The following is a 14,876-nucleotide window of genomic DNA, read 5'->3' as shown; positions in this document are numbered from 1 at the left end:
TGATGTGCTCCAGCTTTCTGTGCTGTAGATGAGGAAGAGCTGAATCAAAAATATTCTAAAAACCTCACAGTCGTGCTGCCATTTTCAATTTGTTGATAGTAGAACATTTTACCCCACCCACAGCATATTAATGTCTGGTTTCAAACTCTAGACCAGGTTTTGTCACGTTATGACTCAACACCAAGCCAGCATTTTCTAATGAGGAGTGTTAAAAGAACATTGTTGTTCCTCCAGGATTTTATTGAGTATTAGAATATCACACTGATTGTATGAACACTGAGAGCAGTTCTCATAGATTTGGGGTCTTTTTGAATGGGTTCTTGTTAATACCATGAAAATATTCTTTTGCCAGCGCTAAACTCAAATAGTTCTTGCACAGTGATTTTTACTTCTCCGCTAGTTACTGGTTAATAAGTGATGAGAAATCCTTCCCATTGTGCAGAACCAGCTGCAAGAGAGAAAAATCTCACAGGAATCCATTCTCCAACATTTTCTGGAACTAATCTACATACACAATCACTGAATATTATTCTGTCTAATTCTGACTTCTGAATATTTTGATCCTTTCCTTCTCTTTGTGCTCAGTTCCCTGAACTTCCACTTCATGCTGATGTTAGAATGTGTTCACTTTAAGCTGCCTCTCCACTTGATATATTTTAGAGCTGCCCCAGGAACAGAGGCTCATAAATCCAGGGGGTGATGGTGAGAGGTGTATGCCCAGAGGCTGGGATGTTCCAGCTAAAACTGTGGATGCTGCTCTAAAATAAATCTGCTTGGTTTTTCAGATCATAGTCAACCCTGCAAATGTCTTGCACACTGCCTCATCAAGCTTTTGACATTAATAGGGCGCTGTCTGTCATTTTTACCCCTTTCCACTCTGCAGATGCTCTGTTAACCACAGCCCAGAGAGCTCTGCTGGGAGGTTTTGCTGTAATATGAGAAAAAGCACGGATGTAGCTCCTCTCTGTACATAAATACGAGCTAAGATTCTTGGTTAAATAGTTCTGTGAGTCAAAATCTAAAATAAGAGATTAAAGACTGTACAGGCTCTCCATTATGACTTTTCCCTTGATTTATCACTGGATACCCACTGCATCTCTAAAAAGGACACTGTTCACTTTGCAGCTCATCATTGTAAACCCTTCAAAATGACCTGGCAAGCTTTCTTGGTGGTGCAGTTGTTGGATATACACATAAAAGGCTGAGGGGCTCTGATGTTTTCCTTGTCACCTTCATTACTCATTTAAGTATTTCACTTTCCACCACAACACCCCTGGAAAAGTTGCAAACACCAGAGCAAAGCAGAGAACTTTCTTTTCTCAAAGGAGCTGCCACAAGAAACAGGATTTTGGGTAGAATACGTGCAAGTGAGGGCATCACTTCTTGTTTTACTCTCATGCTATTGATTTTTTTCTTTTTTTCTGTAATTGTGCCAATTGCCTTAATCTGTAATGTTCTCCATAGGGTTCTAAAAGTTACATTTAGGAAAATTGGTTAGATTCCATTCAGACTCTCAGATTTTTCCTGGTTTGAGAGTTTTATTTAACCTTTGCGTGCTAAACTTAGACCAGAGTCCTGTAAAGGCTGTTGAGTGCATTTAAAGCTGTGATTGGTATGAGGGGTTTAAGATGAACTTCATGAGGGAACTGGGATTGTTCAGCCTGGAGAAAAAGAGGCTCAGGGGGGACCTTGCTGCTCTCTAAAATTATCTGACAGGAGGGTGCAGCCAGGTGGGGTCAGGCTCTGCTCCCAGGGAACAAGGGACAGGACAAGAGGAAACGGCCTCAAGTAGCAGCAGGAGAGGTTTATACTGGATATTAGGAAAAATTTCTTCCCTGAGGAGGTGATCAGGTGTAGGAAGAGGCAGTGGTTTAATCACCATCCCTGGGGGTGTCCAAAACACACGTGGATGTGGAGCCTGGGGACAGGGGTGGGTTTGGCAGCAGGGCTAAGGGTTGGTCTCAATGACCTTGGAGGTCTTTTCCAACCTTAATGTTTCTGGGATTCTCAGTAATTAATTCTGTACCTGCACTGCTGCTGTCCTTTGCAATGCTGCGCTGTTCCTCACCCATTGATTAGTGCCACTGACCACTTTGATTTGCTGAGCTGAAGGCAGTGAAGGGCCACTGAGGAGTCAGGACATTTTTGGAAGTCTGTCTTAATTATATCTATCAAAAAACCAGAGATGAAAGAGAACAGGTACAGCCTGTTTGCCAGGACATCTTGGCATAGAATCCTGTTAACAATAACAGAAAAATGTCCTGCAAAGGGGTTTTGACATTATGGTTAATCTGTGAATGAGATGGGCAGGAAACATTCACAGAAAACTGGACCATTTAATGTGAATAAATGAGATGGCCAAGGAAATGTACTAAAATATACTTAATTCACACCCATGTTTCAACCAGGTGTAACTAAAGGTAGAGAGCCCTGGTTCTTTTCACTTTTTGGTGCTTCTGAGAGCTGCTTGTCCCAGGCTGCAGTTCTGAAAAGACTGAATAGTTTAATATAAAATAAACACCCGAGCTGTTGGGAGTTTATTCTGACAAATTAAACTCTACACTATGCGCTACTAAAATAAAACAAAAAGGCTGCAACTGGAGTTAACTTTTGGTTATAATTTATTTTTCATTTTTCTCTTGAGGAAAATCCCCAGAATTTTTTGGAACCGTTTAAAATGCAAAATGGGAGCTCTCAGGCTCTGGCTGGCTGAGTGGGGTGTCCCTACTGAATTCCACAAATTCCCCCCTTAAATGTGTTTTTATAGCTCTGCTCCCTCTTCCACCTGCATTTACAGGGGAGCAAGGGATGGTTTGTGGATGTTTCGCTGTACATCCCCAGAAAAGTTCCTTATTCAGACACAGCAAATTATTTTTGCACCCCCCCCTACATTTCCAGCTGATATTTCTTTATATTTTGTGAATGATTTATGTCACTCCCAGAACTTTGCTCTTTGAAGGTTTCCTCCTTTCTTTCCAAGGCTTTTTTTTTGTCCTGGTTCTGAGGTGAATTTCAGTGTTCCTCCTTGAATTTGGCTTTAGTGGCTTTGAAATAATCTACCACACTATGAGCAGGCCTGAACAGTGCTTGTATTTCTGACTGTGGGTAATTTTGTGTTAGTTTTGCACCTCTCTCAGTGCCTCTCTTGAGGTCAGAGGCCTCTCTTGAGACCTTCTAGCTTCCAGTTGTGCAAAAATCACTGCCATGTGGGCCTAAAATAAGAGAATATATTGATCTGCTGGAAAATACAAGCAGAAAAAGGACTCAGTGTGTCAATGCAGGAGAGAAGTGGGGAAATTTCTGGGATTAGGTTGCTCTTTTCCCTTGAGCAGCAAGACACTGCAAGGTATCCAAGGTGCTTGAAGAGCCCAGACTCAGAGATGGGCTTTTCATACCTTTTCCCCATCATTTTGCCAGCTCTCTCCCCTCAGGAGTTAAACCTCGCTCACCAGCAGTTAAGACTCAGCCACTGGTCCCGAAGAAAATTTATTTCTCAATAGCAGGCCATATAAAGGCTTTAATGGATTCAATGAGGCAGAAAGAAGGAGCAAAAGGACAGAAACAAAAAAAAAAAAAAAAAAAGAGAAAGATGTGTGGAAGGAAAAAAAAAAGAACCAGGGCCCATTGTAGGAGCCCAGGAAAAGGAACTGGGCAGCAACGATTGTATCTCCTGAAGTGTCTTTTGTTTTAGCCTGAAGTAACAGCAAAGAATGGCCCTTCATGGCGAGGCTTTAACGCTCTGGCCAAGGCTGATCTCTGTATTCAAAGGGGGAAAGTAGAACATTCATGAGATGCATGCAGAGTTCCTGCTCTCCGCCTCCTCTGTGTGAGGTTTCAACACGGTTTTTTTTCCACTCTCCTGTGCTCTGAGCATTTAAGGACACCTCGGGTTTGTTAAAAAAATAGATTTTTGTGGTTTTCCCGACCTTCTGTTTGACAGCTGGGGAAAGTATCAAATAGCATCAAATTCAGTCAAAATCGTTTCTTCATAGTTTCAGTCCTTCCCAGCTGCACCTTAGGGGGAAAATCCACTTTTATATGAATCTTTAGAGTGGATCTATGCTCCGGTCCACAGCTGAAGAGAGTGAAAAGCGTTTCAGTGCACTGAAAGACAGTTCAGGGCCCATGCAGGTGTGAGAGGGTGTGGGCGCAGAAATCACCTGGTCTGTCAACTTAAAGTATGAAAAAGCAGAAGGGGTGGGCAGCAGTGGAGAGTGGAAGGCCAGCTGAGATATGTGCTGGGGCAATGCAGGGAAAATTGCTGCAAAATTAAAGGGAAAGCCCAAAGGCACAATTAACACAAGAATCTCTGCAGGAACGATGCACTGACTGGCTAAAGGTAACAAATGAAGGTAACAAATGAAGGTTATTTTTTTCCATTGAGGTTACCAGGAACTTTTAGCCTTTTATCAAAAATACACTGAGCCAACAAAGAGACTTCAGAAATGTGATAGTTCCAGTGGTTTATTCCCAGATGATCTCTCCATGGTTCATTTCTCCTCTCACAGAACCTGCCCTTGCTCAGCAGGTAACCCTGTAACCAGTGAATGATGCCCTGCAGCAGAGCATCCAACAGGAGCCAAAATACAAGCTGGCCTGTTTATTATCATTGTTGATGCACGTGTCAGGGCTCAAATGTTATTCCTTCAGGTGCATGGCACTGCTGCTGGCTGGGATTTATACCTGAGGGTTTCCCAAAGCTGCGTTTCCCATGTGGTTGCCATGTCCTGGTCTCTCTGTGTGCACAGAATTTCTGCACAGAAATTGCAGTGAATATCGCTTTTCTCGATCCTTGATTTGGAATATTATTTGCACCTTTTCCTCTGCAGGAACACACAGGGCATCTCCTTGGTCCCTCAGTTCAGATACACAAATGTTCATAGCTCCGACTTTCCTAATGCTGCTCCAATTTCCTATTTCTTCCCATGAAGCAGAATTCTCACACAGGTAGTTTGTCCTCAGCTCCTGCTAATCTATCCAGCTTCAAGACTGGCTCATTGCTTGCAGTTTGGAAGCAGTTTTAGGTATCTATCCCCACAGCACCACATGCCAAAGTTATATTAAATGAAATTCCTGCCAGTGGGAAGGCAGTCTCTGCTTTCTGCAGCCAGCAAAGTCCAGATTTCTGGCTTTATCTACAATGTGAAGATGTCTTTGTAGTACAAGTTTTGTTTACAAGGCTGTTCTTGTGAGATTTACAAACTTGAATTCTGTATCCCACCCCAGTGTCAGCTCCCGTGGCTCAGATCCAAACTCACTCCCAAGAATGGCAAAGCCTAATGAAATAAATTGCCACATGAGCAACAAAGGCAGCTTCAGGCAGTTGCTGGTGCTGGGCTGGTAACTAAAACACATCCCCAGGAGTGACTTGGCTGCCGTGCACCTGCTATTCACTGCTGCTGCTGAAAAAAACTTGTGTGGTTCAGAAAAGAAAGGAAGAAACTCAAAACATCCTCTGAAGCTTGATTGTGTCATAGAAAGTAGACACTTTAGACAATTAGTAGATAGTTGTGTTGTAGAAAGTGTGAGACTCTGCTCTTAATTAGCTGTAATAAAAAATTCTGGGCTCTTTCCTGGGGGTATAAAATATGTTTGTTGCTATGAGGGAGAACTACCACGGCTGAGGTCAGTGAGGATTTTTTTAGTGGTTTGGTTTGTGTGTCCCTTGTTCCTGGAGTGCCCTTCTGAGGCTGGAATCTCAGTGTGCCAAGTGTGGCATGAGCACAGGGAGAGGTCTCTGCTCCCCAGGGAGAGACCCTTTGCATCCACAGAGCAGCACTCAGGGATCTCTGCTGAGCTGAAGGGATGAAGGGAGAGCTGAGAGATCAAAGCATCTCCCTAAGAGAGAAGAATAAATCTGTGGCAGTCACACACTCCCAAGTCACCCCATCTTCCAGCCTAAGGTTTTCATCTTGTTATCCCTCTCATTTTTTCTATGCATCACGTCACCTTTTCTTCTCACACTGAAAATCTGCTCAAACCAACAAATTAATTGCAGCAGTGTCACATTGGTGTCCTACAAGTCATCCTTGAGGTGATTTAGAAGCTACATTTAGAGGCTGCTTAGTGGGGAAGGTACAGAGCAATAAAGCCTCGATCAAGGTGTGACTAACTGCATTAGAAGGGCTGGAGTAGCCACAGGGAAGGGAAATGTGAAGAATTAGGGTCGGGATGATAAGGATGCTTGCTAGTTTGGGTGGTGAGGCTATTTATTATACTTTTTGTTATTATACTTAATGCACAAGTAGGATTGCAAATGCTTCATGGTGAATCCATCTCTCAGCTGTCACCATGGTGATAAGAGCTCGTGTTCCTCGGTGGCTGATAGGAACTGGGCTGTCATCTTGGGGCATACAAACACACACCTTTTCCCATATAAATGGTGAGCTCTTTATTCTCCTACAAAAGTCCTGAACTTCCCAATAGAACCACAGAATGGTTTGGGTTGGAAAGGACAAGACAATTCATGGAATCATGGAGTATCCTGAGCTAGAAGGGACTCACAGGATCACCCAGTCCCATCCCTGGCCCTGCACAGACACCCCAACAACACCCTGGCAGTGTTGTCCAAACACTCCTGCAGCTCTGGCAGCCTCGGGGCCGTGCCCATTCCCTGGGGAGCCTGGGCAGTGCCCAGCACCCTCTGGGGGAAGAACCTTTCCCTGATCTCCACCCCAAACCTGCCCTGGCACAGCTCCAGCTGTTCCCTGGGTGCTGTCCCTGTCCCAGAGAGCAGAGATCAGAGCTGCCCCTCAGCTGCTCCTCCTCTGCCCCTCCTGGGGAAGCTGCAGCCCCTGGTGAGGTCTGACCTGTTTCCCTCAGTTTCAGGATTGCAAAAACCATCAAAAGAAAGAAGAGGTGTGGGTGAGCTATGGGATATCTTCGCCTGCCAGTTTACAAACCACTTTCCCCCCCATGATTTACTGCACAAGATTAAATAATGCTGTGGTGCCCAGAGAACTGCAGAAGTGACTGAAAGATTTAGAGGTGGCTGGTAACAAACCCGCTGGAGTGCTTGGAGGATTGATAGAACCATTTTCAAAGAAAGTCTCAGATATAATTAGTTTTGGTGCAAAATTCTAGGGAAAATTCTTATTCCCATTGAATCAATGTTTTACATTTTTAATATTTGCAATTATTTAAAATATTATGCATTTGTTTGGTGACTTCTCAAAGGCTGCAGTTCCTAATTCTCTCCTTACCTCCTGGTCAGTCAAGGCCTGCAAGGTGATTGGAGACTTTGGTTGATATATTGACCTTTCTGTCTGGCACATTTTACCTTTTGAGGGCACCTGAAGGAGGAGCTCTGGCTGGAAAACCTCCCCTATAACCCTTCTGGTCATAGCATTGTTTCCACTTCCCAGACTTCATCCAGCAGCATTTTTTGCCTCAGTGCTGGTGTTCATTGGGAGTGTGTTTTTGTATTGTTTTTGTTTGTTTGTGGGTTTTTTTTAAATGCAAGTGAGGAAAATGAAGCAGGAGAAGAAAGGAATCTAAGCCGCAGATAATAAGGAATGTTTTGGTAAATTCCTGTTTTCCTGGAAAACGTTGATTCAGTGAAACTAATCATTTCAGGGAATCTGATAATTCCATGAGGACAGCACTCCTCCAGGAAACCCAGTTCTGTATTCTCCAGGAAGAGTCAGAGGGCAAACAAACCCTGCATCAGGAGAATGAGTTGGCCAAAAATTCGGGGTCCATTCCAATGAGCATTTAAGGTCTTACACGTTTTGGAGTGACAGGAGAAATCACCTCCTGCCCTGTTCTGACCTTTGCATCTCTCTCTGCTTTAAGGTGGGTCAGGACCTAAGGAGTGAGAGCTGGCAGGTCTGTCTAGAATAACTAAAAATTCCAATCACATAATGCCTTATTGAATCCTCATTTCTGCCCGTGTAGAACCAGTTACACAACTGGAAATTCAGGTGCTCCTGCGGGATAATTCTGGCCAACTGTAAATTATTTTCACAGAAATGGGGTTGTCATGAGGAATAGTCAACCCCTATTAAGCATTTTTTTGAGCAAAATGCAAACTTCTGGAGGTATATGTAACTCATTGTATGTGGTTTGTCTCTGAAGGTAAACTAGATAGCATTGAGAGGTCTGAAAATCCTGGAAGGTTCTGGAAAGGAAGAGCTTTATTTTATAAAAGCTTGAACATTTTAAAGACCTTTACAAATGGAAAAAACCCCCAACCCTCAGTTGATTAATTAGGCTTAATTTATATTTAAAATTCTTCCTGATTGATTTTTAAAGTTCACTTTTACTTGATTAAATAGCAGCCTTTAATTCTGAGATATTTGTGGCTCTGCAAATTCCCTCCTTGATGGGAGCTCTACATAAACACTTCGCTTGCAGTGATGAGCTCAGCCAAGATGCTGAAATTTGCTTCCTCCCTGTCAGTCCTCCTCTCCCTGCCCACAACCAGAGGGCAGCTCTTTGTCTTTGTGCACTTGAAAGTCAAACAAAAAATCACATTTTAGTTATAGGATGCCATTATTTCACTGCTTTATCACCACTGTTTATGGTGGAGATAAAATAATAAACTTCAATCAATGGTCTTTTCTGAGTAAAAACCCCACCAACCCCAAAACATCCTCTGCTTTTAAAGGAGAAACTTCCAACAAACACATTCCAGGTGCCAGGGACAGTAACACTGTGATTTTAGCACTGGAAATCTGCTTTTGTATTACACAGGGAGAGCTGTGTCTGCTTGCCAAATTGTAGTGCTCGTTTTCCTAAAGGTTTCCTGCAACTTTCTGCTTTTGAGAAATTCCACCACAGACCTTCCCCTGCCTCCCAGAGTTATTTTGGGGACGCCGTGTTTACAACTGTTGGGATTTTTGCATGAGCAGTGTGGTAAGAGCAAATAAACAACGTGAGGAACACATTTTCTAACAAATGGAGAGCACATTCTCGTGTTGGTGTTGAGGATCGGTGCAGCCTTCACTTTTTTCATCAACATAACTCCTCTAGGAACAGTTGGTGAGTGGAGGATTAATGTTGAGTGTGGAAAATATAATTTTGGAGACGGAGGAAGCACTGGGAGGAGGCACGGAGCTCCTGAGTTGTATTCGCTGTAGATATTTATCTTGGAAATAGATAAATACTTTCCTTTTTGGCATTTAATGACAGCAAAAATGTAATAACATTAATGACACATTTCCAACAGTCTCTCAGTTTTTGGCTCAGGTTGATCCTTGTTTAGTGTGGATTCACTTGGGAACATTTAAAACCACTTCAGAGCAGTCACCAAAAACTACTCTGCACTGATTTGTGCACTGTGTATATTTTACTGTGAATTTGATACTGTGAACTTGACCAAGGCCTATTCAGGCCATAAGGAATCCTTGAAATATAAGGAACTGTGACTTAAAGACATTATTTCAGGATCCAGCCCATTATTTTTGACCACATCCCCTTTTTGGAAGCTGTTGGCACATTATTTTTCACTGATTAGGTCATTATTAAGCTGTGCATGTATTAAGAATTAATCTGGTTATCTGCATTTGCCATTATTTATTTTTTAAAATAATTTATTATTCATAAATTTATTTGCCATTGTTATTTATTTCTTTTTAATTTTATTTAGTATAGCGTTTAAATGCAAGTGCTCCCATAAATGATTGCAATAATGGGATAAAATTCACTGGTTCTACATTTTAGATGAGCACTTTTGTGTGTTCTGGTCTCCATGACTGGGATTTCTGGATATGTCTGCATATTCTGCTCTTGGTAGTCTTACAAATGAATGTTTTGGGGCAGGATCTGCTAATTAGAGAATTTTTACTTGAATAAAAGGAAATCTATCTTTGCATTAGCTCTAGACAGTACACCGATATTTTTTTTTATTAAATAGGAGGTCTGTAGAGCTGATTCAAAGAACCACCAAGCCTGAAGAGCAATTTTAGCAGAAAGAAGACAGATCTTGATTTTACTGCTCCTGGACAATCTGGAAACAAACCCAGCTGTTGGAATTAGCTGGGAAATAACACATATTTAGAGAAGTTGATGCTGCTTAAGGAGTATTTATGGGGAGAAGCAGCTCATCATGGAAGTGAATTGTTCACTCAGTTCAGCTGGGAAAATGAGCTGCTGCTGTGTGTGGGTATTGTCTGCCCCTGGTGCTTTCTCATTGTTTTCCAATTTTAGCTGCATTCCTCGGTTTCTAACAGAAAACTTTCTTTTTCTTTTGGCCCTTTTGGCTACAGGCAGGCAGTTTTTGCAACAGAGAATATCTGAAATGGAATTTGGGAAGTGCTGAAAAGTGTATAAAGTCAGACCCAACGTAAAAAGCGATTTTTTTTTGCTGCAAAAAAAAAAAAAGGAAAATAGTTTTTTCACCCGTTTTTAACATGGGATTAAGGCTTCTAAATAACGACTTTGGCTTGTTAAAGCATTTTTCATTCAAGACAGATCTCCCTTCCACCCATTCAGTAGAAAGAAAGCCAAACCAAAATGAAACAGAATGTTTTGGGGTTTTTTTAATTGACTAATGAATTCGGGAGTGAAGTTTTCATTTCATTGGGAAGGAAACTGTTCCAGAGTGACTCAGGCTTTCATTTATTTATTTATTGCCTTCACCACCATGTGGAAAAAAACTGGGACTTGCACAGCTCTGCCAGGTAGCGATTTTTCCGTGTCCCAGGCAATGACCTCAGTGTGATGTGGTGCTGGAAGTGTTTATTCCTTTCTGCAGTTATTATTTCATGTGGAATCTTTTGCTTCCTGTGATCACTCAGGTTCCCGCATCCCTTCCCCAAGTGTCCTCTCTTGGCCTCTCTTTTCTGGCTCATCTCATTGAATTTTCATTCCCAGTGAATTTTTCCTCTTTGATACTTATTTCTCAGCCCTCCAATCTCATTAAATTTTCTTAGCTGTTGGGGTTTGAATTCCTTTCTGCTCGGAGTGAAGCTGTCTGCACTCACACGTGATCCAGTGGTCATTTGGAAGGAATTCTGCAGTTTACAGACAATCTGGTTGAGGATGGTTTACTGGAATTATTCTGGAGCATGATTCCCTCTGTGGATAAACAAAGATGACAAACAGAAGGTGATACTGAATAAATCCATAAAACACTGAGAAAAAACTGAAATATCAGCTGTTTTGCTGATTCTAACCCCTCCCCTGATCCCAATTACACAATTCCACTTACCTGCTGTTCTGTTGGGTTTTTGCTTTAGTTTCTTTTTCAGCATATGAAATTTTAGCTTTAAAATGTAGGTGGACCTCGAACGTTTTCCCCCTTTTGACATGCTGTTAGAACCCTTGTGAATCATTCCTTTATACCATTTGACACCGTTTTTCTTGTAAATCCAATTAATGTGGAAAATCTCTCCTTTCAGTTGTCACCTGTAGCTCTGTGGACGGTGTAGAGTCAGATGAGCAAAAGCCTTTCTTTCCAAACAATGCTGCATGGAATATTTCACACTGCACCACGGCAGCTGGAAATGAAAACTTTTTGCAGTGTTTATCATCTGCTGGTACCATCTAGGAAATCAGAATTTGTGAAACTGGCAAACATTAGTGAGGCCAAGTCTGGGTTGACTATGGCATGTGGGACAATTAAAATAATTTTGATGGCGATCCTGCCCAAATTGGTGGTTCCTGGGTGTGTCTACTCAGACCAGAGCTGCCAGGCAGTGGTATGATAATTATATTTCTATAATTGTGCTAATATGTCCTCCTGGATAAAAATTACTTCTTTCCTTCTCACGTCACTCAGTGGAATTTTGGTTCCTGAGCAGTTTCTCCACACAGGAATGTAGTGCAGTGTGGGCATAGTTGGAGGTTTCATTCTAGTTCTCCATGGTCATGGTTTCAAATAAATAAATGAATAAATAAATTAATAAGTAAATAAAGTTAAATGAACTAGGCTGAAAACACTCAGTGAAAAATAAGGATGAGCAGGGCACGGGGGCAGGTCTGATTTCCCACAAACACTTTAATAGTGAGTTCTGGCAAATCTCTGGCAATTCCTGCATTGATATTCCTCATGTTTACAGGCCAATAGCGCAACAGAGGATTTTAGGGGACAGGGATTAACAAGCCAGTAATTTCCTGAAGCAGCCAGAGAAATTTGATGCCATTTATAAAACGCAGTTGGTTCATTATAGTGCAAACGAGCTTGAACATTGCAGCTTGCAGGGGAGAATTCCAGCAACTTCCTGGCCTCCAAGTCATATTTTGTTCAGGAATCCTGGTTCTGTTTTCTTAGCCAGAGCCAGGCAAAGGAGGGAAGTTCTCTGCTCCATGCTGCTGTGAGGAAATGTGTGAAGCTTGGGCTGGTGTGTCCTGCAGAAGAGAGAAATCTGGTTTGGGGCTTTGAGATTTCCATGGGTTTGGGGCTCTGTTCACTGCATGGAAATCTTCCTCCTTTTTCTCAACAGGGTTATCCTGGATTTCTTATCCTCACAAGCCAGATCTCCCTTCCCCTGCAGCATGATCTGGCTGGAGCGTTCAGAAAAACACCTTTTCAGTTAGGACAAGAAGTTCAGCAGTCCCAGGGGACAAATTGGAACACAGGCACACATTTGTGTTGTTAAAATAATTAGGTATGAAAAGATGAAACTGAAATCTAGTTCAGTTCTCAAAATCTTTATGGTGCCTCACTTATGAAATAATTTCATAGGTACCTAGATATGTATTTATTAACCTTGACTGACATCTAAGCCCCTTGAAGGTTTTGGTATTTAAATTTCCAGTACTTGGTGCTCAACTTAATGCCTATTCTTTGATAATTAAAGCTCGTGGCAGTCAATAAAATATCCATTCTCAGGATCTTTGGTTCCAATGTACTTCCAGTTAAGCACCTGAGTACAGTTCAGAGTTGTTGGGTGCATTTCCACCTACTTGTATGCCTAAATATCGTTGTAAATTTTCCTTTCAACCACATTGTAAGAGGAGAACTTGGTGCAAAAGATCGCCTGCCAGAAATTTTTATTTTGTTTCCAACTGCTTAAACATTGGCATGGCTCTGACAAGGGTTTAAAAAAAGCATTTTGAGCATTGGGATGCAAATGAACATACCAAGCAATTAAAGTCAATTAAAACAGGATGCAGTGTAATTAGAAACAGTTGTGTTCACATTGATATTCTGAGAGGTTCGATACGTTGAAAGAAAAGAAAACAATTCAGGAAACTTTTAATGCCAGACAGATGTGAGGGTGATGCTAATAATGGCACTGATTCCTAAATTCCCCATCCTGCCTCACCTCAGGAGCTCTTGGGAAGGGGGAGAAAACGGGAGTTAATGTCTCTCTTCCAACACAGTGCACTCACCTGTTGCAGTTGGAGCTTTGCAGCCCCAGGAGCTGTGTGAGCACTGACACAGATCAATTATCAGCAGTGTCAGTGGGCTTGGGAAGGAGGGATCTTTCCATCTTTCCCACTCCTGCTTCCTTGGTGTCCCTTTCCTTGTGGTTCTGGATATCTGCATGGGTGTTTATTGCCAGAAATCCTGAGCCAGTGGTGCTCTGTTTATATCCCTGCATGGCAACCAGAGAGCAGGGAGAGTTCTCGTGAGGCAGAGCAGCCTGATGGCCGAAAAATTTATTGGAGGTTGTGGTTCCAGTCCTTGCTGCTGTGGGATTGCACAGATCCCTTTACCTGGCCTCTCTTGGCTGCAGAGATGAATGGTTTTGGCTCTTCCTTGATGGAGCTGAGAGAGGAAGTCCTCCCAACACAACCTGGGAAGGAATCTGCCTCTGCCAGATCGCGGCGTTTGCTCAGTGGGGCGTTCCAAGGCAGCGGTGGGATGTGCAGGAAGCAGTGGATGTGCTGCACAGCAGGGCAGAGAAGGAAGGAAATGCAAGGAAACATTACAGATATTCAGGTGCAAGCCCTTCAGTGCCATCACATGGATGTGTCTGCTGACTACCCTCTGTTAAATGCAGCTATTGATTTAAAACAAGGGGAAAAAATAGCTGGCAAAGAGCCAAATAAGTGAAAACCATTAGATGGCTACTCCATCCTGTCCACCTCATTTAAGGCTCAGAGCAGGACCGTGTCCATCCCCTGTGTTTCTTTTTTAGTTCTCTGTAGCTGCTGATCCTTTTTTATTTGAAACCTAAACATGGAGAGACAAGGGTTGAACTCAAAGTTTGAACTATTTGAACTCAGCCAGTCATAGCAGTTTGCATTCCCACCAACAGTCAACAAATGTAAGCGCTGGGATAAATCTTCCCATTTTGCATTGTATTGACCTATGAATTCATCGGTTCAGGCATTTGGGACCTAGAGGATTAGAATGATGGTCTCCATTTCCTGGGAAATTCAAGTTCCTCCATTTTTGAGTGTACCTGATGAGGCACATGACATCATTTAAAGTTTGGGGTTACATACTCAGTCTGAAAATCAAATTTCAGTTCATTAATTACAAAAATATGTTTGAGAATCCTTTCATAGGTCCATTCTTTGATGTATCCCTTTCATTTATATAGGAAACAGATATTGGACTCCTGAGTTTAAAATGCATCTTTTTTGAGGGTGTATTTTTCACCAAATGATTTTTTTCCATTCTTGCAGCTTAATTAATTTTGACTGGTGCAAGGGAGTTGTAAGAATAACACCTCACATTCGGATGGTTAAACCTACTCTGCACAGGTGGAAACAGCCACAGGGAATTACAGAGAGTTAAATTTCAGGTGGTTATGACATAAATAAAATATTTCTAGTGCCATGGAATTTATCATTTAATCATTCTCTGAGTTTGAACAGCCCTGTGCTGCTCTTGGATGTGGGATTGTAAAACAGGACCAATTCTCCTCCATTTTTCCCTTGGAAAACGTGACTTCTTGCAGGTTTCCTGTTGCTCCTCATGCAGAGAACAAACTGATCTCTGAAAAAAACAAATAAGTGTGGCCACATATGTGAAAACA

At 42.1% G+C, this 14,876-nt stretch overlaps 1 protein-coding gene across 1 annotated transcript in view; it reads left to right on the top strand.

Moving 5' to 3' along the window:
- The window catches only part of SLC6A11 (solute carrier family 6 member 11), a gene marked incomplete at both ends in the record, with an annotated part of 82,812 nt that overhangs the window by 26,002 nt on the left and 41,934 nt on the right, over nt 1–14,876 (top strand). The gene's annotated exons all lie outside the window — the stretch shown is intronic.

The sequence above is a fragment of the Coloeus monedula genome (assembly GCF_965178545.1).
Source record: "Coloeus monedula genome assembly, chromosome: 11".
NCBI classification, from domain to species: domain Eukaryota; kingdom Metazoa; phylum Chordata; class Aves; order Passeriformes; family Corvidae; genus Coloeus; species Coloeus monedula.
This window is presented reverse-complemented; position numbering and strand designations above follow the sequence as displayed.